Raw genomic sequence first — 27,400 nt, forward strand, 5'->3', positions numbered from 1 at the left:
AGAAGTAGTCAGTGCCAGGAAAGAAACTGCAGAATTAGCGCAACGACTAAGGCAATCAAGTAGTCTGGAGAGGGAAGCAATGAATCCAGTGTTAGAAGCTACTAATAGATCAACTACACAAGTCATTCATTCCCTATCCCCAGTCATTCCATTAGCCGCTCCCGAAAGGTTTAACGGGGATCCCCAGAAGGCGCAAATATTTCTTTCCCAATGCACCTTACACTTTATGTGCCGCCCTTCGATATTCCCTGACGCGCAGTCCAAAGTGGCTTTCATACTCTCGTATCTGAGTGGGGATGCAGCTTCATGGTCTATGCCTCTGGTCTCCCGGGATGATCCTCTCCTAAGAAGTTTTGAAGAATTCAAACAAGAATTCCTGCGGATATTTGACAGGCGGAGGATATCCCAAGTGGTGGATAATGAATTACTTGACTAGCGGCAAGGGAATCGAGATTTGATTGCGTACTTGGCCCAGTTCAACAAACTGGTGGTGGAAACAGACTGGCCAGAAAGCAAGAGAGTCGCGGTGTTTTATCGAGGTTTGAGAGATGTATTAAAGGATACGTTGGCTCAAATTCCAAACCGACCCACGAAAATTTCGGCACCAATAGACTTGGTCTTGGAGATAGATTTCCGCCAGGGGGAAAGAAGAGGAGAAAAGAAAAAAGACTTTAGAGCAATTACCCCAAGATTTGACAGAGCTCGATCTGATGGCACCAGAAGTTCAGAGACTCTACAAGGAACTGAACCATTGCAGATTGGAACGATAAGAGGACCTCTATCAAAAGAAGAGAAGGACAAGAGGAGAGCTAGTAATTTGTGTATGTACTGTGGATCCGGGGGACATTTAGTTAGAAATAGTCCGAAGAAGCCCAAAAACATTTACAAGCCGAAGGAAAACTAGCGGCAACACCTGTGGAAGGAGTTGAACAGGTGGGTGCGATCCAAGAAATAACTCCAACTGAACATCGAGTAGCGAACACACTGCAATCTGCGGCCCCACATCTGAACCTGTCTATGGAAGTAAAATTCAGACAGACAACCTTGATGGAGGTGTCAGTCATGATAGATTCGGGAGCCACAGGGAACTTCTGTGACTTAAGATTTGCGGCAAAGGTAGGCATCCAAGCAATCAAAAAGATCAAGAGCGAGCCTGTCCGGGCAGTGGATGGAACCAACCTATCGTCAGGTCCAATCGTGAGTCACACAGAAACCATCCAACTGATTTCGAGTGATGGGCATAAAGAGAGGATCCAGTTCAATTTAATTGATGCCCCACAATTTCAACTAATTCTAGGTCTCCTGTGGCTAACTGAACACAATACTACGATCGACTGGAGTTCCAGAACCATCGTGATGGACTCGAGTTATTGTCATGAGAACTGTTTTGGCACTGTGGAGGAACCCCTGGAGAGTAACCCGGCCCTATCTCTGTGTTCAACTGGGCATTCCATGTGTGTAATAAATGTCCAGGAAATTCCTGAAGAGTATAAAGAATTCAAGAATGTGTTTAATGAAGTGGAAGCTGAGCAACTACCTCCACATCGAGTGTATGACTGCAAAATAGATTTGGAACCAGGTTCGAACTTGCCATGCAGTCGAGTTTATGCACTGGCGGAAAAGGAAAACCAACACTTGAAGGAGTATTTGGATAAATACTTAGCCAATGGATTTATTCGGCCCTCCCAATCCCCTGTCTCATCTCCCTTATTTTTCGTGCCGAAGAAGGAAGGAGATTTACGGACGTGCATCGACTATAGAGCGATCAACAAAATTACCAAAAAAAATCGGTATCCCCTGCCATTGATCTCCGTGCTCTTATACCAAGTAAAAGGAGCCCAAATCTACACAAAATTGGACTTAAGAGGTGCCTATCACCTAGTTCGAATGCGCGAGGGAGATGAGTGGAGTACGGCATTTCGAACTAGGTTTGGGCTTTTTGAATATCAGGTAATGCCCTATGGAGTGTGTAATGCCCCAGCTGCCTTTCAGCATTTTATCAATGACATCCTGAAATATTTTGTTGACCAGTGCGCAATAGTGTACATCGATGACATTTTAATATACTCATCTGATGTGACAAGACATCACGAGCAAGTCAAAGGAGTCTTGAGGAAACTACAAGAGAACAAATTGTTTGTAAAATTGGAAAAGTGCGCCTTTGATGTTTCGCAAGTGGAGTTCTTGGGTTTCGTTATTTCGCCTTCTGGAATATTGATGGATCAGCGAAAAGTGGAAGCAGTATTGAACTGGGAATCTCCTGCGAGTGTAAAAGAAGTCCAAAGTTTCATTGGGTTTGCCAATTTCTACCGAAGATTCATTTGTGAATTCTCCAGAAAGATTCTTCCACTTACCAAATTGCTGAGAAAAGGAATCAAGTTCGAATGGACCAAGGAGTCGGAGGAAGCCTTTCAATCTTTTTAGACAGATTTCACCACTGCACCAGTTCTGCTACATGCGGATCCGACTGAGCCCTTCTATGTTGAGACGGATGCGTCAGATCAAGCCGTGGGTGGAGTATTATCTCAACGACACAAGACCACCGATCAATTGCACCTGGTCGTTTATCGATCGAGAAAACTAACTCCGGCTGAGATCAATTACACCATCATGGAGAAGGAGCTACTAGCTATTAAGGACGCCTTTAAAGAGTGGCGACATTACTTGATGGGGGCACAACATCAAGTGACAGTATTTACGGATCATCGCAATCTTAAATTCCTGAAGACAGCCCGAACACTTACGCCTCGGCAATTGAGGTGGTCCTTGTATTTTGCAGACTACGATTTCGTGATCACGCATCGTCCTGGAACCCAAAATGGAAAAGCTGATGCATTGTCCAGAATAGGCAGAGAAACCCAGAAAACCCTTACAGAGAACCAACCAATCATTCCCAGAACAAAGATCATTGGAGCCACGACCTCAATCAGTCTAGAAAAGAATATCGCAGACGTGATGAGCCCAGAAACTATGCAGAGTTGGGCAAAAGAAGATTCAAACAGCAAGATCATTCGGCAGCTACCCTACCACCAAGATGCCTTGTATATCCCCACTACAGAATTACAACAACAAGTAATGCGTGAATGCCATGATGACAGGCTAGCCGGGCATACGGGAGAAGCTAAGACTGAGGAGTTGATCAAGAGACACTACTGGTGGCCGAAGATGACTTCGGATATTGAGAGGTATGTTAAGTCCTTTGAGATCTGCGCTCAGGGAAAGTCAGAATGGCAGGCTCCAAAGGGCCTTTTGCAGCCCTTACCCACACCCCCTTATCCATGGCACACTGTCACCTTAGATCTTATTACAGACTTACCAAATAGTCAGGGGTTTGATACAATTCTAGTGGTAGTGGATGCCTTTTCCAAGATGGCCCATTTTACAGAAGCATTAAAGGGGTTTCCTTCTGCAAAACAGTTGGCTACCTCTTTCAGTTCTCAGATAGTCAAAATACACGGAATACCAAAAATAGTGATCTCAGACAGAGGTTCCCAGTCTGTATCTCACTTTTGGAGGGCCTTTATGGAAGGTTTGGGAACAGAAGTTAGGTTTTCCACTAGTTACCATCCAGAGACTGATGGGCAGACGGAGAGGGTAAACCAGGAATTAGAACAATATCTGCGACTATTTCTTTTGAAGGAAGAAGGGGATTGGACAGACTATCTGTGGACGGCAGAATTCGCCCACAATAATGCAAAGAACAGTTCAACAGGTTACTCCCCTTTTTACCTAAATTATGGCAGGCATCCCAATGCGACCCTTCGACAAACTGACATTACAGTCCCTGCGGTCAAATAAGTGGTTTCGCATTTAAATCAAATACAGCTGAGGGCAGTAGACAACCTTAAAACGGCCAAGGAAAAGTATAAAGGTTACGCAGATAGAAAGCCCAAAAAACATTTACAAGCCGAAGGAAAACTAGCGGCACCACCTGTGGAAGGAGTTGAACAGGTGGGTGCGATCCAAGAAATAACTCCAACTGAACATTGAGTAGCGAACACACTGCAATCTGCGGCCCCCCATCTGAACCTGTCTATGGAAGTAAAATTCAGACAGACAACCTTGACGGAGGTGTCAGTCATGATAGATTCGGGAGCCACAGGGAACTTCTGTGACTTAAGATTTGCGGCAAAGGTAGGCATCCAAGCAATCAAAAAGATCAAGAGCGAGCCTGTCCGGGCAGTGGATGGAACCAACCTATCGTCAGGTCCAATCGTGAGTCACACAGAAACCATCCAACTGATTTCGAGTGATGGGCATAAAGAGAGGATCCAGTTCAATTTAATTGATGCCCCACAATTTCAACTAATTCTAGGTCTCCTGTGGCTAACTGAACACAATACTACGATCGACTGGAGTTCCAGAACCATCGTGATGGACTCGAGTTATTGTCATGAGAACTGTTTTGGCACTGTGGAGGAACCCCTGGAGAGTAACCCGGCCCTATCTCTGTGTTCAACTGGGCATTCCATGTGTGTAATAAATGTCCAGGAAATTCCTGAAGAGTATAAAGAATTCAAGAATGTGTTTAATGAAGTGGAAGCTGAGCAACTACCTCCACATCGAGTGTATGACTGCAAAATAGATTTGGAACCAGGTTCGAACTTGCCATGCAGTCGAGTTTATGCACTAACGGAAAAGGAAAACCAACACTTGAAGGAGTATTTGGATAAATACCTAGCCAATGGATTTATTCGGCCCTCCCAATCCCCTGTCTCATCTCCCTTATTTTTCGTGCCGAAGAAGGAAGGAGATTTACGGTCGTGCATCGACTATAGAGCGATCAACAAAATTACCAAAAAAGATCGGTATCCCCTGCCATTGATCTCCGTGCTCCTAGACCAAGTAAAAGGAGCCCAAATCTACACAAAATTGGAATTAAGAGGTGCCTATCACCTAGTTCGAATACGCGAGGGAGATGAGTGGAAGACGGCATTTCGAACTAGGTTTGGGCTTTTTGAATATCAGGTATGCCCTATGGATTGTGTAATGCCCCAGCTGCCTTTCAGCATTTTATCAATGACATCCTGAAAGAATTTGTTGACCAGTGCGCAATAGTGTACATCGATGACATTTTAATATAATCATCTGATGTGACAAGACATCAAGAGCAGGTCAAAGGAGTCTTGAGGAAACTACAAGAGAACAAATTGTTTGTAAAATTGGAAAAGTGCGCCTTTGATGTTTCGCAAGTGGAGTTCTTGGGTTTCGTTATTTCGCCTTCTGGAATATTGATGGATCAGCGAAAAGTGGAAGCAGTATTGAACTGGGAATCTCCTGCGAGTGTAAAAGAAGTCCAAAGTTCATTGGGTTTGCCAATTTCTACCGAAGATTCATTTGTGAATTCTCCAGAAAGATTCTTCCACTTACCAAATTGCTGAGAAAAGGAATCAAGTTCGAATGGACCAAGGAGTCGGAGGAAGCTGTTCAATCTTTGAAGACAGATTTCACCACCGCACTAGTTCTGCTACATGCGGATCCGACTGAGCCCTTCTATGTTGAGACGGATGCGTCAGATCAAGCCGTGGGTGGAGTATTATCTCAACGACACAAGACCACCGGTCAATTGCACCCGGTCGCTTATCGATCAAGAAAACTAACTCCGGCTGAGATCAATTACACCATCACGGAGAAGGAGCTACTAGCTATTAAGGACGCCTTTAAAGAGTGGCGACATTACTTGATGGGGGCACAACATCAAGTGACAGTATTTACGGAGCATCGCAATCTTAAATTCCTGAAGACAGCCCGAACACTTACGCCTCGGCAATTGAGGTGGTCCTTGTATTTTGCAGACTACGATTTCGTGATCACGCATCGTCCTGGAACCCAAAATGGGAAAGCTGATGCATTGTCCAGAATAGGCACAGAAACCCAGAAAACCCTTACAGAGAACCAACCAATCATTCCCAGTACAAAGATCATTGGAGCCACGACCTCAATCAGTCTAGAAAAGAATATCGCAGACGTGATGAGCCCAGAAACTATGCAGAGTTGGGCAAAAGAAGATTCAAACAGGAAGATCATTCGGCAGCTACCCTACCACCAAGATGCCTTGTATATCCCCACTACAGAATTACAACAACAAGTAATGCGTGAATGCCATGATGACAGGCTAGCCGGGCATAAGGGAGAAGCTAAGACTGAGGCGGTGATCAAGAGACACTACTGGTGGCCGAAGATGACTTCAGATATTGAGAGGTATGTTAAGTCCTGTGAGATCTGCGCTCAGGGAAAGTCAGAACGGCAGGCTCCAAAGGGCCTTTTGCAGCCCTCACCCACACCCCCTTATCCATGGCACACTGTCACCTTAGATCTTATTACAGACTTACCAAATAGTCAGGGGTTTGATACAATTCTAGTGGTAGTGGATGCCTTTTCCAAGATGGCCCATTTTACAGCATTAAAGGGGGTTCCTTCTGCAAAACAGTTGGCTACCTCTTTCAGTTCTCAGATAGTCAAAATAAACGGAATACCAAAAATAGTGATCTCAGACAGAGGTTCCCAGTTTGTGTCTCACTTTTGGAGGGTCTTTATGGAAGATTTGGGAACAGAAGTTAGGTTTTCCACTAGTTACCATCCAGAGACTGATGGGCAGACGGAGAGGGTAAACCAGGAATTAGAACAATATCTGCGACTATTTCTTTTGAAGGAAAAAGGGGATTGGCCATACTATCTGTGGACGGCAGAATTCGCCCACAATAATGCAAAGAACAGTTCAACGGGTTACTCCCCTTTTTACCTAAATTATGGCAGGCATCCCAATGCGACCCTTCGACAAACTGACATTACAGTCCCTGCGGTCAAAGAAGTGGTTTCGCATTTAAATCAAATACAGCTGAGGGCAGTAGACAACCTTAAAAAGGCCAAGGAAAAGTATAAAGGTTACGCAGATAGAAAGAGACGAGAAGGGCCATCTCTGAATTTAGGAGACCGGGTTTGGTTGAGCACAAAAAACTTAAGATTAAAAGGAAACCGAAAATTTCAACCCAACAGTGAATAAGAAAATTAATCAGGTTACCTACCAATTACAGTTACCACCGAAGTTAAAGATTCACCCAGTGTTTCATGTTTCCTTGTTAAAGAAAGCTTCCACAGAATTGAGGACACAATCAATTTTTTCAATTTCAAGAAGTCTTTATTCGATTAATTCATCATAAAAGACATACATTACATAACATACAGATAAGTAAAAAGAAAAAGTATAAATAATATAAGAATAGAACCTCTAAAACCATATTAAATTACATTATTCAGACTTCATACAAAGATATAAGACAATTGATTAATATGAGTAACGAAACAGAGAAGAGTGAAAACACATGTCATACGTAATACAGCTACCCATGGAATACCAAGCATAAGTATAGTAACCACCTAGGAAGCCTTAGTGAACCTGGTTCTAAGAATCCAGGCCCAACCAAGGTATTTTGCTACGCCAGTTACAATTAGTGATGACACATTTGATTTTAGTATTCTGCTTGCAGTACCCGCCGACGTCGTTCCCAAGGTTCTACAAACCGGTTTCAACCATCTGGCTCTAGGAGCAACATACAAAGGGCAAACAAACAAAAAGTGGTTTACACTTTCACTGTGACCCGGACACTTGGGACAGTGCCCGGTCCCGCCTGAGCCCCACTTCTTAGTGAATACCTTCAGAGGCAAGGATCCACATCTGAATTGATGGAATAGTTTACGGTCCATTGGCTTTGTTACGGAGTCCCAGTATTTCTTGAAATTAGAGACATCCTTAATGACCACAAACTGACTAGCAAGGGAGCCGGAGCACAATCTTGAATGTCTTGTTTGAACCACCCATTCCCAATAGCGATGTTTAAAAACCCTCTTTGGGGGGAATGTTACATTTGCAGGGTCTGACCATAGTTCGCCATACCCCATGGAATTCAGAGTGGTTCTTAGGTCCTTAAACCAGCCTATATCATGTGCATCCGGACACTCTCTGACATCTAAACAAGCTCTAGCATAAAGATGGAGTTCAGGCGTTGTCCATAGTCGACGCCAGAATGCTAAGGGACGAAACCATGCCTGGTCCTCCACAGGCTGGAGCCCAAGATCATACAGGAGTGGGATCATTGATGTTGATTGCGGTAGTCCCGTTGCTGCCCTAAGGAATTTATTTTGGGCAATTCTCAGTGGGTCCAGTTTGCTATATCCCCAAAGTTCAGCCCCGTAAAGAACAGAGGGAAGAATCTTAGATCCATATATTTTCACAAGCGGGGAAATTGGCCGGGTGTGTGAACCTTTGTGCTCTTTGATCAGTGCTCCACCTAGCTGCCTATGCTGAAGGGCCATAATGTCAACCTGATGGGACCAATTTAGGGTCTCACTAAAAGTCACTCCCAAGTAAGTAAACAACTTCGTTTGCTCCAAGGGGGTACCCCCCAGAGTAACCCTTGCAAAAATGGGTTTGTTACCTCTTAAAACCATAAACTTGGTCTTGGACACATTCACCTCAAGCTCATGTTCGCTGCAAAACAATTCAAACCTCGTCAGGGCCTGTTGGAGTCCCTGTCTGGTCTGCGAGATAAGAAGAGTGTCGTCAGCGAACATGAGCAAGGGGATTTTCATACCATTTAACGATGGGGCATCGGTCGGATTATTATCAAAGTACTTAATAACCCTATTGATATATAAAGAGAAAAGGGTAGGTGCTAGTACGCAACCTTGCCTAACACCTTTGGCAACAGGAAACCTGTCCGTTACCTCCCCGGGTTTGCCCCAACGTACTTGGGCAAAAGTATTTGCATGTAAGCTCACAAGAAGACGTACGAGGGGAGCTGGCATGCCCTGTTCTGCTAAACATTTCCACAGCCCAGCCCTCGGGACGAGGTCAAATGCAGACCTAAGGTCCACGAAGGCTGCATAGAGGTTACCTTTGCCAAGGAGCACCGTCTTCCAGTAAAGGAGTATAAAACGGAAGGCCTGGTCTAGCGTACTCACATGAGACCTAAAACCAGCTTGAAGCGGGGTAAGGATATTGAACTCATCTATCCAGTCCTGGATCCTGCCAAGTACAAGACGGGCTGATATTTTTTGTACCGCGTCTATAAGGCTGATCGGCCTGTAGTTAGATGGAACAGACCGATCGCCTTTCTTGTATATTGGCAGGATCTCAGCCCCTACCCAGGACTCGGGGACCTTTGCTCCTGTAGCCAGAGCATTGATCAGTTGGACTAAATAGGGAACCCATAAGTCCTGATCCTGGAGAAATAGGTCGACTGGAATGCAATCTGGACCTGGTGCCTTACCCCTTGGTATGGATTGCAGAACAGTTTTAACTTCTCCTGCAGTAAACTCAAGTGGGTCGCCGGGCCCGTGACAAATGGTAGGGTCAAATACACTATCATAGCACCTAAATTGTTCCTTGAAGTATAGGACCCACTGACTTTGAGCCACCGCAGCTGGGCTTGGTCGATCTTCCTGCGTGGAACCCCATTTTAAGAGATGCCAAAATCGTTGTAGGTTCCTGAAACTACATGCTTCTGTCAACGAAGCCCAACGTTCCTCATCCCATTTTGCTTTTGCATTGCGTTTAGCTGCGTTGAACGCCTTCCTACAAGACCTGATTAAAATGTGGCTCTTAAGCTTTAATGCTTTAAACAGATCTTCATGGGTTCAACGACATTCATCGTCAAACCAATTGTTACTTTTCATTTTCCCCCTGTTGCCCCGTTTAGAGATTGACTTTATAAACAGTTTTTTTAATTCAGTGAAAAGTTTTAAATGAATGTCTGTGATGGCAGCATTTAGGCCCTCCCTGGAATCACATTTTGAGATATCATCGAGTGAGTTGGAAACCAGGGATCTAATCATTTTGCGTGCTTCAAAATCTACAGCAATTTTAGGCCAATGAACCTTTCTCATGTCATTGGCTAGTACTACTTCATCCTGAACTATGTTGGACAAGCTTGGTATTGGACCAGAAAAACTGAAATCCCTTAGTTCCGCCACCAGAGGGTCATGATCACTTTCTGGGCGGGACTTAACCTCCATATCCATAACAACAGCCCACATTTTAACATCGATCAATATATAATCAATTCGGCTGCTGGATCTACCGTTGCTAAAAGTGTGACTACCTGACCTGTCAGAGCGCACTCTACCATTAAGGGCACGCAGACCCTGATCCAAACACAATCCTTTAATATAAATAGCTGCTTGTGTCCATTTTTTTATCGGGGCTAACTCGAGTTGGGGAATCCCGAATACCAGATCTTCTGCCTCGGTAATTAGGCCATCGTCCACACTCAATGGTTCAAAGCAAGTGTTAAAATCACCCATAACAACTTTATTACATCCTGACGATACTCCACTTAAAAAGTCATCCAATACTAAAAATGTTGGCGAAACCCTTCCACCCTGAATGCCCCTAACATAGATGTTGATCAGTAGGATGTTCAATCCGCTTCTAGATTTAATTTTGACAGATAAAATATCAGGACTGTCAATATACATTTCTTCAGCTGTCACACCCTCTTGCTGGCGAACCCAAACAGTCAAGCCACCCATAGCTCGTCCTCTGTGACTTTTAGTGGCCGGTTTGCTAAAATTCAAATAACCTGTAAGAAACAGTGGTGAGAGAGCCCAGGTTTCTTGGAAGGACCATACGTCAACTTACTCAACAAAGATCACCCAATCCGGGTTACACATGCGGGAGGCAAGGCCCGCTGTGTTCCAACTACCCATCTTGAGGCCACTTTGATCTACCATAGCACTAGATTTGACTGTAGGACCTGCCAAGGCACTAGAATTGGTTTTGGGGGAAGAGAAGCCTATGTTGTGTAACAAGTGCACAACGTTTACTGTAGCATCATCTTTCCTTTTGTCAATGGTGCGGGCAAAACATCCCAAGTCGTCGCTCCCCCTTGCAACATCCTCATCAGTTGAGTCAACATATGGCGCCAGATCTGGTACTAAAATAAAATCCCCACTCCCACTCATTAATACTCTTTGTAAGCTGGCCCACAGGTTCATCACGGTGGCAGGGTGCTTTAACTGGGACTACAGTATTACCCAAACAGACTGTGTTTCCCTTACCAACAGGATGTAAGATGGATGGTCAATCGTTATAATCCAACCCCGAGAGAGGTTCATAAAAATTACTCAAGGGAATATTCCAATACGGGTTTGTTTGGAACCGATTGTCACAGTTGTTTGGGAGGGTGTTCCACCCATTATACTGACGCGGACATTGCGGAATAGATTTGGAAGGGTATTCTTGGAAAAAAGGATTGAAATTGGCCAGATTTGGGGCATGTGTGAACCTATTATGGCTGGCTTGGATGTAGGGTCCAAACCGAGCCTCCATATTTACAGGTGGGCCTAGGGGGCTGGGTGTAAAGGTAGGCCATTTCAAAGAATGAGATGCCTTATTAATGCGTGGGAGTACGTGTGGTTTAATCAAACTCTCTGGATAAAAGTATGTTAAATTCCGTGTCGATATGCCACCCACGTTGTTTCCCAGATGCCAATCGCTAATATGGGTGACAACTCTATGATCTTTAAAGTTAATAATCACGATGTCACCCTCTATGTCCTTGGGACGAGGACCCACCCATTCACATCTTCTGACTGAGATAATGTCCCCATTCAGATGGGATGGGATTGGTCTGTTGGATTTCAGCCAGAAAATGACTTTGTTTTTTAAATTAGTATCATTTTCCCATTTACCACTTGAGATTGGGGGCACACCCGTCAGTACAATGATAAAGCTAACTGAATCTGGGGGGAGATCTACTACATTCTTATAGGGTTTTTTGTATCTAGGAGTGGTGTTGATGGGTTTAGGAACCACTTGCTTGGCGTCGTGTTTTCCTCCCATAAGAGATGACTTAATTGAAACAGGCACGGACTTATCTATAATAGGGGTGTTTAAACTCGATGGTTTTGGTGTCAGTTGTGGGACATTTGATTTATTAATAATATTATTAGATTGACTGTTTTTCTTGGGTAAGTTGCTAGAACCAGCTATATTGACACTAGTTGTGGCTTGTGGATTGAGCTGAGTAATAATACTCTTTGACGTAGATGTTACAGCTGTACCGGAAATGCAATCCAACTTATCTCCCAAGATCCTTACCCTCTCCATCAATGGGAGCATATATGATTTGAGAAGTTTCTCAAACAATTCGAGAAGCTCCTTGTGGTGCCCATTTACATTATCATGGGGGGGGGATGTTGGTGGTGAAGTCACTACGTGGGCCGCGGTCACAGGAGGAACCCTAGTTGGAGAAATTAAAGTAACTAAAGGCGGGGCAACTATAGGCGAAGAAGAAACTTGATTGTTAGTTCTTTTCCCTTTGGCACCACCCCTTTTCCTCCTTTTCCTTGGGGGAGAACACACACCCCTCTTGGGAATCTCAACCATGGTACCAGACACACTTGTGATAGTGGGGGGCCGGTTGTTGTCACTTGTACCAACACTACCCAGTAAATGGTTGATAGATATTGAGTGAAGGTTGGGCGTTGTAGTCTGGACAACAGTAGAATTAAGATCAATAAGACTAATGGAGACGTTGGGATGACTACTAATGTGGCCCTCGCTACTAGTTACGGAGAGCGGGAGGGAGGTATCTGGAGCCCGGAAGATGCATGGGATTTGGTCTATGTTAAAAATATCCATATCGCCTGTCGCCCTGCCAGTACTGGCAGAGTCTGGTAAAATGTTTTTATCAGGTTTAATAGGCAGTGGTACATTTTTTAGATGTTCTATGGAGCGGCGACGCTCCGCCCGTTTCTCGGCTAATAACAACTCTTTATCTATCGCCTTGCTAGCTTTCTCGAAGTATTTGTCGAGAGGCCCAAGAATGGATACACCAACACTGGATGGAAGAGGATTAGACATATCTAAAACAATATAAACAATAACAGTTAAAACTTCGCAGTTTATAACCCCACAGGATCAAATCACAGAAGTTAATATTAATGTGCAGAGGGACAAAAATGTCAGAGACCGGGCCCAGCCCGGCCTCCTTCGGCCCCTGACGGCCTCAGACGGTCCCGCCCTTGTCCCGGGCTTCTCCCGCGCGCTCCCGCGCAGCGGGTATGCAATAGTCTTTAAATAACAAAATGCGTTATGGGCGGTGCCGGCAGGGAGAGCAGCCCAGCTGATCAGGGCTCTAGTGTTCGATAGGCAGGTTCCTAAGGCCCATTACCCTCTCACTAATGGTAGTGGTTATTTCCCATTTACTATAGCTGACATTCAGGTTAAGATCCACTGGTAGTCTGAGACTCAGAAGTACCACCCTGGATCTTCCAATGTCAGAATTGTTCCAGCGCCCAAAGCACTATGCGGAACAACAACTTCATTTGGGGCCTTCCGGCCCTGTGAACTGTCTTACTCGCTTTTGCAGGGGTTGTGTGACCGGAGTTCATAGAAGCGTTTTACTCTCAGACATCGTGGAGGGCTGCAGTGACTGCTGACAGTGAGTATCACTTGCAGATTTTCGAGGGCAGCGGTTGGGCACCCACAGCATTTCCTCTGGTGAGACAGTAAGTTCCTCTGATCCTTCTCACAGGTGGGGGAGCGATCACTAGGGTTCCAATCCTCAGTCAGGAACCTAGAGTCTTTGATGTATTGTACCATTCACAGAAACACATACACATAGCACATACATGCAACCACACTCGTGCTGCATAGCACTACATACTAACTTGATGTAGGTCGAGGGTGAGTTAAGCGCAGAGCAGGTGAACCTTACATAAGTTAGCCTGTAACCCTCACTCAAAGACAGAGGTAAAAAAGGCCTATTCACTCCGACTGATCACTATACAGTATGCTGCCACTACTGTGCTTGTGCTACTTAACTCCTGGCAAAGGCAGTAGACTTTCACCTTTATGAGGGTAGCGCTTTGGGTTCCCCTCTTGGTCCAACATGACCACAGTCCATGAGGCGGGCCTAGGTCATGGTGTACACGCATGATCCATGTTCGCCCCTGGACAACAAAAATCAGCAGCAGGGATCCAGACATTGTTGCAGCTGGGGCACTCAGGGCCAGAGTACACGTCTGTCACCATGAGAGGGATTTTTACATCCCAGCAGGCGCAATTAGGGAGAATGCCGGCATGTGACATGGCTAACATTTGGAAACTGTGTCAGTGTGCGACTTACAGTGCATATGCATGGGAAATTCATATTTTCCCAGGGTAGCAAAGGCCCATTTCCTGCCCTGGTACAAGAAAGTGGATTGATTTGAAAAAGGTTTGGTGGCACGAGGTGCTTTTGTATTATGTTGGTCATCCAGAAGCAAGTGGAAAGAATGAGTTCAGCCTAGGCAGAGATTTAGCAGTAAAGATCTTCAGAGAATGGTCCTAGGGTGGGAAGCCTAGATAAAACGTTTTGGAATTTTTGAAGACTGTTTGAGACATAGTTTGAATGAGGTTAGAGAGGTGCAGAGGATAAGAGAGTGGAGGTTCCAGGAGAGGGAGGAGTTGTGAGAATAATCCAAAATTCATGGTGGATTGCGGACAGAGGATATTTTAAACAATGAGGGATGAAGATTTGAGTATGTAAGTGTGCGATTCAGCTGTATGGAAGGAGTGAGATGGTCATTATCACATACAGAGGTGGTCAGATGTCTGTGGATGGCTTTAAATGTCATTTATTTTATTTCATTTCATTAGCAATGTTTCATTTAGCATGGCGTATACCCATGAATGGTGATAGGATGCTTTACAAACAGGAATTAAGCATCATGTGTTACAAGGAGATAAACACAGTTGTATAATCATATATTCAGTAGTCATTGAGGTATACTGGGAAGGATGTGACATACCAGTATGAAGAATTACATCAGTAGAATCAGATTTAACAATATAAGTTGAGAATAGAATGTATTGAGCGACAGCATGTGTCGCATGATGGGATGTGTAGTGCAGTTTAGAAATGTATTGTAGATATAAAAACTTAATACAAACTCAATATTAACACTAAATAAAATAAATAACATTAAATATACAACACATACCTATCAGAACAATTGATACTTACATAAGTTTTCAATATTCAGTGGATACTGAAGCTAAAACACTAGTCAAACCAGGGAAGTCATCAGTTTAGCTTAATTTAGTTTAAAATATCCCATAAATATGAAAATCATCCTCAACAATCAATCTTCACACAGTTTTAAAAATAAAGAGAATTGTAGTTTTCACTAGATGGTTAATAAACATTCCAAATAGTGTAAAATGTTTTATGAATTTGTATTTTTGTGCATCATTAACAGTGTGAAATATTCATTTACACACACAAGTTCACACACACAGACTGATTTAATACAATTGCTATTGAATTTTTTTTACTATGATGTGTAGAAGTGCATATTCTGATGTATTTTAGTTAGGGCACATTTCTGTGCAAAACACAATTTTAACTAAGATGGAAGCCGTTATCTGTCACTCGTTCAGTACTTTTCCCCCTACGCAAATCCTCTCACCACAAGCTTCACAGATGAAAGTTAATCTGCCATGTATTAGACTATTCTTCATTGTTGTTACTGTTCTGCTCATGGTGAACTTATCTAACTTGGATGTAACTGGCAACATATTATGTCTTTAACTCCTGCAATGAAATCTATTAATTCAAAGTGTGTGACACTGTAAATGTAACTTATTTGATTGAACATCTCTGGATGGTATTAGCATAGAGGATACTGAATAATTATTCAAGAAAATTGGATAGTGCATAGTTGTTAAGGTATCAATATGTATATTTTTTATGTGCTCTGATTTGCTGAAGAAATTATACATTAGCTCACACCATGATGATTCTGCAAAAGTTCCTTTTTCCTATACAAGAACTGTGCATAAATAACCTAGATTTTGGGGGTGAGCCAGAAAATTTCCAAAAGACTTAGATGTTGGTAGGAATGTTGCCCGTTTCGTCCGGATTTTGCTGCCCATTGGGCTTTAGAATACTATTTGATTTGTACATACCCTGTATAACTCTGACTTTGAAACCCTTAATGGCATTGACTCTCTACCCACTTTCAAATTTTGTAATAAAACCCTTTAACTTTTCATTGATGCAGAACTCAGTTATTGATTGGGCCCAAGTTATTCTTAAATTGTAGTTATTTAATGAAATTGTATTTATTAATTCTGGTTCTTTGGGAGGTGCCTTAATGCAGGGAAACATTGGCTCATGAAATTGAGGTTTAACGCCATATTTGATCCATATAAATGTGGGAGATCTGATCAAGGTAAATTTTGGGCTGTCTTGATGTTTTCGTACAGTGTTTTGCTCCCACAATAGTAGCAAAAAGGAAACTACGGAGGAAACTCATCTTAATTAAATTATGTTAAGTGAAATCCTGTCTTCACAAAAAAGTAAGTTGATAAATGCAGCCTTAACAAACTATCTTGTAATTTAGATAACAATACATCCACAACTTTGGTTAGACTTCCAAAAAGTTGCCAATATCTCCTTGTGACGCAGAATTGAATTCCTTGGTTAATGGTTGAGCCTCCTATTTGCTTTTTATAAAAAAAGACATCAATAATTTCATTTGTTCACATTTTAATTTAGGACAAGTACAAATGAAATGGGAAATGGATTCCACTTTCACACTACAATCGAAGACAGCAATGGCAGCTATGTTTTGTTCCTTCTATCCAAGCAAATCTAACATCTTCTACTGGGAGTAGAAACAGTCGTAACTAAGCATGAGCGCAAAATCCGCTACGCTCGTGGATTTTGCGAATTTTCGGTAAATCCGCGATCCGCGATCCGCGAACTCTCGCGAATTTACAGAAAATTCGCAATCCGCGAGCGGCGGATTCCGAGGCCAAAAGTTCAAGCCTTCCTGGCCTGTTGTTGTAACTAATTTACGATGGCGCCGGCAAGCTGCCAGCGCCATCGTAAAATAGTTACTAAATTAGCTTCAACAGGAAGCACTAATAGATAAAATCAAGCAGGCGCTCGTGCATCTGCTTTATTTTATCTATTCGAGCTTCCTGTTGAAGCTAATTTAGTAACTATTTTAGGATGGCGCTGGCAGCTTGCCGGCGCCATCGTAAAATAGTTAACATGCCAGGCAGCTGTGCCCTCTTCCCAAATATACCATCGAAAATCGGCTGTGATGCTGGACAGAGGCCTTTGCATCCTTGACTGTCACGAGCGCAATCCTCGTGCTGTTCCTGGGGACAGGAGCTTTTATAGCTCACTCAAGGGACCCCTGCGCCCTTCGGCGCTATTGCATAGTAACACACACCTGGTCGCTGTAGACAACTCTCTGGCACTTTAGGCAGCTGTAGTGTAGTGTAGTGAAAGCACTATACATTTAGCCAACGAGGTATGGCACAAAACGGTGGCGTCTTCTTGAATAAATATGGCCCTAGTTGAAGCTTAAATTCAGTGACTCATTCATCGGCCCAAAAAAACAATCGTGAGCGTTGTCAAGGCTGGGCAGCTGTGCCCTCTTCCCAAATATACCATCGAAAATCGGCTGTGATGCTGGACAGAGGCCTTTGCATCCTTGACTGTCACAAGCGCAATCCTCGTGCTGTTCCTGGGGACAGGAGCTTTTATAGCTCACTCAAGGGACCCCTGCGCCCTTCGGCGCTATTGCATAGTAACACACACCTGGTCGCTGTAGACAACTCTCTGGCACTTTAGGCAGCTGTAGTGTAGTGTAGTGAAAGCACTATACATTTAGCCAACGAGGTATGGCACAAAACGGTGGCGTCTTCTTGAATAAATATGGCCCTAGTTGAAGCTTAAATTCAGTGACTCTTTCATCGGCCCAAAAAAACAATCGTGAGCGTTGTCAAGGCTGGGCAGCTGTGCCCTCTTCCCAAATATAGCATCGAAAATCGGCTGTGATGCTGGACAGAGGCCTTGCATCCTTGACTTTCACGAGCGCAATCCTCGTGCTGTTCCTGTGGCCAGGAGCTTCTGTATCTTCTTCATCCGCTGCTCTGATCGGTCTCTGACCTTTTATACACACAAGAGGCATGTGCACTCGCATGTAAGCCCCGCCCCAAATCCGCAAATCCGCTAATCCGCAAATACGCGGATTTTGCGGATCCACGATCCGTGAATACGCAAATCCGTGAATCATGGATCCGCAAAATCCGCCCATGCTTAGTCGTAACCTCATAAATGTCTGTCTCAGGATTTGATTAACCTGGTTAGTTAAGCTTGTTTCCAAGGCAGAATGTGTTCATTTTAAACTACTAAATGTATACAAGTCTAGTCAATAAGAAAACTCTCTATTTTTCTCCTTAGTTTGAGTTTTAAAGTGAGCATAAGAGATCAAATCTTCTACGACTTAATTAATACCTAATTGCTCAGTAATTAGTTTTAAGTAATTAGACCATGAAAAACATGCCCCAATAAAGTTGCTATTAGTTCTAAACACGGGCGTAGATTGGTCAGTAAGATTGACGGGGTGTAAGCTTCAGATTTCCCAATAGTCACACTGGCACAGCTTGTTAAAATATGTTATGAGAAGCAGGACACCAGGGGGTTTAAGAAGCAGTGGAAAGAGAGAGAAATGTGTATTGTCAGGGGTACCTAAAACACAATAGTTTCCAAACAAACCACGTTTTAAGGCATAGACGAGAGAGAGAGAATGTGTTTGTGTGTTTTTGTCAGTGTGGGCATGTAAAAACCCAGAGCAAAATCCAACAGACACCGCACCATACCTGACTGAAATGACATGTACCCAACTATTAGCTATGGATGCCCTTCATTGGCTCCCCATTAGAAAAAGAATTCTCTTTAAGGCACTACTCATTAGCTACAGGATCATCTCCGGGACAGCTCCTGATTATCTCAAAGACTTAGCCATACCCTATGAGCCAAATAGAGCTCTCCGCTCAATGGGGAAGGGTCTCCTTAAAATTCCTCGCGTAAAGAAGGCCAGGATGGGTGGTCGCTCTTTCCGCGCTCTGGCGGCTAAACACTGGAATACCCTTCCCACGCACATCAGATTAGCTGAAACAGAAAACAGTTGTAGAAAAAACTTAAAAACCCACCTGTACACCCTATGATTTTGGTCTCTGCATCCAGCTACTCTCTCCACAGCGCGGGGACACGCCGGGAAGGCGTCACCAGGCGCTTTATAAACTCATTTATTATTATTATTATTATTATAGAGTACATTTTTTAGAGGGGTGTAACACTCCAAACACCCCCCCCCCCCCAAAGCTACGCCCGATGAACCACAGCATGACTTCAATGAGCCTTAGCTAGCATTGTGTAATCGAAAACAGTAATATATATACAACAGTCAGTATACACGTAATTTTTGTCAGTCCAAACTCTAACCCCAGTTGACTAAAAAACATGACTCCAGGAGACAAAAAGTAATCTTTAAAAAATTACTCAAGTACTTTTCCATTTCCAGGCTTTCTACACACCAAAGGTCAGTACACCATACATCAATATGGATACAAACGTGTCCTTAGCACTGTGAGTGCAGTCATTTCTGCTGGGTTGAGTAAATTCAGATATTCTTCCTGAGGCAAATGCTGCAAAAAGAGACTTTTAATTTCAGACCACTCAATTGTGTTTTTGGGGCTGCCTCTATCTTTCCACACGCCCACATAGTTATAAGTATCTAGCTGTTCAAATGTTGCCTCACTAGACTCCAGCCCAAGAAGAGTTTTGTTCTACAGTAAAATAAAAATTTTTTTTTTACCCAACACTACTACAGCCAACAACACTCGCCACCTCCCAAATGCCACACTCAATTTAACCCAGCATTCCACCATGACATACCTCACATTCCCCCATGAAATCCTCATGCTACATACATACCATATAACATTACCATAATACTTAGGGGCTCGTTTACAAGCACTGTTCGCAGCCAAAACGTCACTTTATGTGACATTTCGGTGGTGCACAGGGCTTAGCTATATCTACAAGGCCACGTAGAGCCACCCTGCTTGGCATTTCATGGTCTTGTAGATATGGAGGAGGCAAGGCAGCACAGGTCGCTGCTTTGCCTCACACTACGATAGGGAGGCGTGTCATGGGTATTACAGTGAATGTTCCCATGTAACATCCATGGCATTTGACACATTCCCAGATTTAAAACAAGCTGTAAACCTGGGAATGCGCCAGAAGCCTACGTCTCCCCAGGGGTGGCATAGGGGAGGCGCAACCACGAGAAATAATGTTATTTCTCCAAGTGTTTTCTCTTTCTATGTAGGCTGCATTCTGCAGCGCGCATAGAAAGAGGAAATCGCCTCCATTGCTTGTTTTTGTGCAGGAAGGTGTCCCTTCCTGCACAAAAACAGTCATCCCAACAACGCAGACTCCCTTGCACCATGGTGCAAAGATGCTTGTGTTAGGGCATGGCAGTCAATTGAGTGCCTGCAGAAGGGAAAGAGGGCAGGAATGCACTGTAACTGATAGATACTGCGCATTTCTGCCCTTTTCTTTCACTGTTGGACAGCGTGACAGGAAGGCTTGCAGCGCTGGCCTACAGCAAAATATTGTAAATGAGGCCCAAAGTTATCAGCACTAGAGAATGTGTGTGGGCTTGTGCATGTACGTATGTATGTTTGTGAAGGTGTGTGTTTCCTGCTTATGGAACAGATTGTCTTCCATGCGTTCAGAGGCACCTACCTGTCTTGAACTCTTCCCTTATCACCACTGGCCAATAAACTCCAGAGAACTATGCTATTCTAGCATACGTGCACAGAAGCATTCATTTGGGAAGGATAAGTTGCTACTAGTATGGATCAGGCTAAAGACAGAAAATGTGCTTGGAGTGACTTTGATAGAATGGTTGATCCTTGGTGGATGCGAAACACGGTTCTGGAGAGGGAAAAAGGGGGTAAGGTGCTCCATGGCCCATTTAAATTTCAAAGAACATCAATTTGTGTGTTGTGGTTATTTCATGTGTGCTCTCTGCATATTGCCTCACTTGCATGACAGCTGAAGTGAGAGCATTTTGTTCCTGTAAAGTATTTTACCCTTTCTTTAGTTTCTCACGACAATGCCGTGAGGGTTAGAGTGTTGTGTGCCAAGAGTTTACTCTGTACACCACCAATTGATGGGTGGCCATTTCTTCCCTTTATGATATTCTGAAAAGCCCATGTGCTGGTATCTGAATATAAATGTTTTTTTTAATTCTTTGCATTCTTTTTCAATTTGGCAGCCTCCCACTGCATTGTATAAAGATCCATTATAAATAGTTAAGACAGTTCTACAGTGTAGAAAAGTGCTTTTTCTGCATGGTTGCTCCCTAATGTTTTGCCAGATACCTGAAGCAATTTGACTGAGTGTGCCCTGGGTCCCTGCCAATCAGTTCCCCGGGGCCTGTGTTAGTTCCCTAACCTGCACCATTGTTTCCACAATTGGCACAACTCTGGCCTACCTGTAAGCCCGTTGTAACGGGTATCTATGGTATCAATGCCATGGTAGCCAGAGAAAGGCCTCTGCGGCTGTATTATGCCACCCTCAGAGATGTCTCACCACAAACATGCACCACTGCCATTGCAGCCTGTGTGTTGTGGTGCAGCTAAAAGTGAAGCGTCGACATGGCACACGTGCCATGCCTGCCAAGCACTGCATAAGGCCTAGGTAAGTCACCCTTAAGGCAGGGTGCCGTATACCTCATGTGAAGACCAATCTGCATGAGCAGGCAGGGCCCTATAGTATCTAAGGCCATTCTTAGATATTATAACTGGTCATTCCGAGTTTCCTAGCACCATAATGGCTTTACTGAATCCTGGGATGTTTGCTATCAAACATCTCAGAATAATAAACCTGCACGGATTCCAGTGTCAGATGTATTATTCCATGCATTCAGGGGTCCCTTCTAGAAGAGACACCTGAACCAAATCAACGGCTGGTGGGTTCCTGACTGGTGAACACCAGCCTGCCACCACAAGACAAGTTTCTGGACCTCTGAAGTGGGAGCCTTCACTCCCTGGGCCCAGAAACAAAGCATTTCCTGGGTGAAGGTGCTCACACCTCCCCCAGGCCAGAAGGAGCAATCTGTGGCAGGGGAGCTTCAAAGGTCTTTCCCCCTTTGCAACACGGCCCCAAGCCTCTCCTGCTATCAGGAGCAGTCCCCCTTCCTGCTTTACCCCTTTTCGGCAGGAAGACAGGCAGGAAAAATCAGGACAGCCCAGAAGGTGTGCCCACCTCTGCCAACCCCACCTCTCAGGTGGGAGAGGTGAATAGAAGCCCACTCTTCAGTGCCCACCATTTTGCAGACTGCAGGCACCCTCCAATCAGGGTGAGAGATTGTAGCCACTCCTCCACATAGAGTAAGCACACTCAACTAGGATGTAGTCAACCTAAGGACAGTAACCCATTGGTTAAGAAGTGAAGATATCAGGCCCAACTGACTTGGCCCAGCCCTATCGATCTGCTTGTAGCTCCGAATCCCCCTGCGAAGAAAACAACAGCTCTAAAAAGGACCAGGAACCTCCAGACTTGGTGAGGACTGATCCCCTGCTTCAACAAAGACTCAAGACTCCCGAGGACAGCGGCCCTGTCCACAAGAGAAGATCAAGCCCCTGCTGAACCAAGAAACGCTGCTCCAGGGTTTACCTTTGCACACGCTGTCCATGACCCATTTCCAGAAGGTCCACCAGTTCTGAAGTGTTTCCCCAACAGTCCTGACCTCCAATCCATTGAGGGGTGTCACCTCTGAGGTCCAGTGTAGACGCCTGCAGTCTCTTCACGACAACCCCCTTGACCGAGACATTTCCGGTAAGGAGAAACCAGATGTCAAAATACACCCCTGCATCCTCCGGCCCTACATCCTGGTGACCTGAAACAACAGTGCCCCCATGTCACCTGGCATCTTAACTTCCTCCCCTGGCTGTTGGCTCCATCGAAGAGACCTCCTGGTCTGAGCCTGCAGCCTGAAACCGGAACCAATGATCTACATTGGGTAACATTATCCAACTGATGCTGTGTGAGCAGGGCCGGACTGGCTACCGGGCAGTTAGGAATGCTGCCGAGCTGCTGCCTGATTTTACTGCAGTGGAGGCTGATTTCGTCCATGGAGACCTGCGTGTGCTGCGAAATACTGAAAGCAAAACGAATTTTGTTTAGCTCACGCAGGTCCCCATTAACGAAATCACCCCCCAGCTCAGCAGCATTCCTAACTGCCTGGTAGCCAGTCCGGCCCTGTGTGTGAGAACCCTCAACCGGGCCGCCCCTGTGTGCGCTGGTGGTGGGGTTTTGGTGCTGCCTTGGGACCCCCTTTGTACTTACCTTAAGTGCTGAAGATTGTGATCGAAGGTCACTTTACCTTCCGGGGAGCAGGCTCCAACTGATGTGCCCCTATTCCCCATTGACTAGCAATGGCACCCTTGCACTCTGCACCCGGCCGCCCTAGTGCCTCAGTGGTGCACATTGGGTGCAGAATTGAACCTTGGGAACCTTGGTTCTACCCTACAAAACTCAGTTACAAATTGTTTACTTACCTGCAAACTTAACACTGCTTTTTCCTCCATAGGATTGCATGGTGGGTATTTTTCAGAAAAATGTTCTGTTGACCCTGTTTTGTACTCAACAAAGTAACAGAGTGCCTTCAAATGAGTTAACCTACTTACTGATGTACTGCAATGCCCAAACTGTGTTATTAGTTTGTATTGTCCTAAGCTAGAAAAGTAAGTAGAAAGTAAACCAAAGTATCACAAGTATTTTAAAGAGTTTACAACACATTTTCTCTACTATGAAGTAACTTTTGAACTTCTACAAAACCAGTACACACTGTATCTTGGGAAGCATCATTGTATTGAAAGTATCACTAAGCTGCTACTAAGTAGATCTTGGTTATTGTAATAAAAATAACAAAGTCACTACTTTTTCTACAAACATTTGGTCTGGATTCAGTCTTTGAGTGTGTGACATCCTTTCTTGCCTGAGTCTGTACAACAAATGCTAACACTACTCTCGGATAAGCCTGACTGCTCAACCACACTACCACAAAAGAGAGTAAGGTAATGTCTACTTTAGCCTCTGCTATACCTCTATTGAGCCACTTGACTTTGTGCACTCTATACCTTACTTTGGTATAGTATATAAAGAGCCAGCTTCCTACATGCAGCACTTGAAGATATTTTTTTATCTAACACGTATTTTAACCCTATTTGCCAAATTGGAAAAATACAGGATTTTCTATTCTCCCAATGTGTTACTGGCCTTGACATGAAAATACAGACCGAACAGATAAAATACTTGCCAGGGGGCAACCTAGCAATTGATGATGAAGGATGAAACAGATGGAGTTTCTGGAAAGTCAGGTATGAGTTAATAACACTGGGAATTCCTTAATCATATTGCTGCCTCGCATGTCCAAGCCTTTTCCGCTTTCATAAATAACATACTTTTATAAATTCGCCCTATTTCTATGTGCATTTAATATATTTCTCTTTTCTGCTTTTTTCTCAAACCCTACCATGTTCTGATCATTGCTACTATGTCAGGCGCTTTAAATACACGACATCTTTTTTAAGTAATTCTTGGAGAGAAACTACAATCCCCATGTAAATCTGTATTGAAATCCTATTTCGTTGCTGGCCCAACATAAATAGCAACATTCACCAGTTTTACGCAATCTTTGTTATGAAAAAACCTGTCTCCTTAAAAAATAAAAATCGTATTTTGTTTTTATCAAGGTTACTAGTTCACACTGTTTTAACCCCTTCGCCGCGGGGCTAATTCCCCCGCGGCGCTGGGGAGAGGGGGGCGCGCGCAGTGCCACGGTGCTTGTGACAAGCTCAGCTCGTCACGCTGCACGGTGGCGCTGTGCTCATGACGAGCTGAGCTCGTCATGACCACGCCTGTTTTTCAGAACATTCAGCACAACAGGGGAATTAGCCCCACGTGTGAACTCCGCGCGTGTCATGAGGAGCTCAGCTCGTCATCAGCACAGCACAACCATGCCTCATGACGAGCTCAGCTCGCCATGAGCACGGGAGGGGTTAAAAGCTCCGAATTAGGCATCCCAGCTCCTATAGAAGGTGAGAAATTGACCAAGTTAATGCTTGGCTTTATACACTATGAGGTGGTGGCACAGGAAAACTAGGTTTCATTGCTGGTGTGTAGGGTGATTTGTCACTCCAGACGGGGACCAGCAGAACCACCACGAAGGAAGGTATAAGAAGTGTGCCTCTATTGATCATTTGTGAAAACAATATACTTGCTTTCAGCAAGAGATGCTTTCAGCAGAAAGATAAATACAACAGTTGGGACCTAAAAGGTCCGAGAGGGAGAGATTTGTTCAACGAGGTGCAGATGCTCATTTGGACAAATAGTGCATATGTTTTGGAAAGCAGACTCAGGCCCATGAATTTTCAGGGGGTAGTGAAGACATGGAATGCTGCAGTATGTAACCATGGGGTCCTCGTTAAGACCCTGTCTTTGAAGTTGTGTGTGCTGTCATTTGTGGGTTTATTGCCTGGTCACACTATTGGGAGGACAATTGGGCAACTCTTCATTTGGGTCCTCTCTCTGTCTAGTGAAGTAGGGGCTAGAGTATTTGGGTGAGATGGAAGTTGGGTAATTCCATATATTTTAATATTGAGGTGATTGTCAATGCAAGTCACCCCCATTCTGAGTTCAATATATTGAGTATGGATACTGTTGATTGTTTTCATAGGTGTGTTAGTCCTTTCATTGTATACTTTCTTTTTACTCAATGATAACATATTGAGGGAGTTTTGATGAGTTTTTCCTTCAGGGAAGAAGGTCCTGTCATGTTATGCACTGGGTCTTTTAATAAAACGTTCTTAAGATAAAAGGATCCATTTGTAATTCATGTTCCCAAAAAGAAGATCTCCTAACCCCAAGAAGAAGAAGAAGAAGAAGAGGATTCATTAAATACTCTCAACATTTCACCAGTGACACTACCACAATGTGCTTTGAAAGAAAATGCCTGCTAGGAATGCTAAAATACATTTTGGGAGAGGAGAACGAATCCCCAAAAGCAGTTTTTCAACAGGATCCCCAAAAACGTCTGACAAGCCTGCTTTGTGAAAAGATATGAAGTCAGCGATGGAAATTGATGTTATCACGTCTATCAGCCACCTTTGACCCACCCACCATCCAATATCAAGGTAACCTATGGCACTACACCTACATCAAAAGTTATACAGTTCAAGCTCCCATTAGAAGATAGCTAGGAGTCAAAGACAGTAAAAGGGGCACTGGCCATGGTCAAAATCATCTGCATTAGATATAAGATATGCAACATTTTTATTTTTATGACATGTTCACATTGGACAGATGTTATCAGTGTCTAAATAGTATGGCTAGGCGTGGACCAGGTATTGTATTATCTTATTCGCTGATATTGCTGACATCAGTCCTCTTAACAATATTGACTGACTTGGGAGGCAACTTACTAGAGAGTAAGTGGTACCCGGCAGGGAGAATGACATTTCCTGTATTTCTTGGAACACAACAGGGTTGGTAAATAGGATGGATGACTTGGATTATACATGTTTTTCAATTTGACATGACCATGGTCCAAGAAACTCAGTTAGTAGATTCTTATTTTAGGCAGGGGTTTAGCGCTTTTGTGGTATGCACTATAAAAAAACAGGATGGGGAGAATGTCCGACCGACCCATGGTTATGATTGAGTTACGCATTATCCCTTTCTTGTAAACAATAATATGTCAATGAAGGTAGTGAACTCTAGCAATTTATGGTGGCAGAATTATAGTATATTTCATGTGTACAATCAGCATTAGGGTTGCATCAAATAACCTCCCGCCCCTTTAATTAATCTGTTCCCTAAGTTTTACTGTTAAAACAGATATAACTCCGACAAGTAAAGAGGGACAACAACTAATGGTTATTCGATTCAACTTGGGGCAGATCTGTGTCAGATACTTCAGTGATTTTTACCTTTCATAGAAATCATTATAAAAGTGCGCTAGATTTCATCATAGCTTGAGCAGAGAACTAGACCAAAATAAGGGATTTCTGTGTTATGAAAAGGGCAAAATGTGGCCATCCTTGGTGATTACTCTCTGTATGATGTTAATGTCAACAGTCCGATAATAGAACTACATACCTCATGGTCAAATGTGCTTGTGAGAGCTACTAGCAGTAGGTGCCAAAATAAGTAGACCAATATTGACCTCGTATATGTACCCTTTTTTATTGATATTGATCAAATATACCCTTTCCTTGAACAATTGAGCAAAACTGCAGTGGTGGCTCCTCTGATATGGCGAAGGAGCGTCGCCCCACTGCTTTTAAGCAGTGTAACTAATGGAAAAATAAAATGAGAACAACTGAATGTTATTATAATTTTATTTGTTCCTGCTTTGTGGGTGGGGCTAACCTGCTCTCAGAGCAGGGCAGGGGAGGAGTGGTTTGCCCACTGCAAGTGTGCATGAATGTTTGGCCAGCCCAAGCAGTCATATGCATTTTGCATGTTCTCTACAC

Source organism: Lissotriton helveticus, chromosome 5_1 (assembly GCF_964261635.1).
Source record: "Lissotriton helveticus chromosome 5_1, aLisHel1.1, whole genome shotgun sequence".
Lineage (NCBI taxonomy): Eukaryota > Metazoa > Chordata > Amphibia > Caudata > Salamandridae > Lissotriton > Lissotriton helveticus.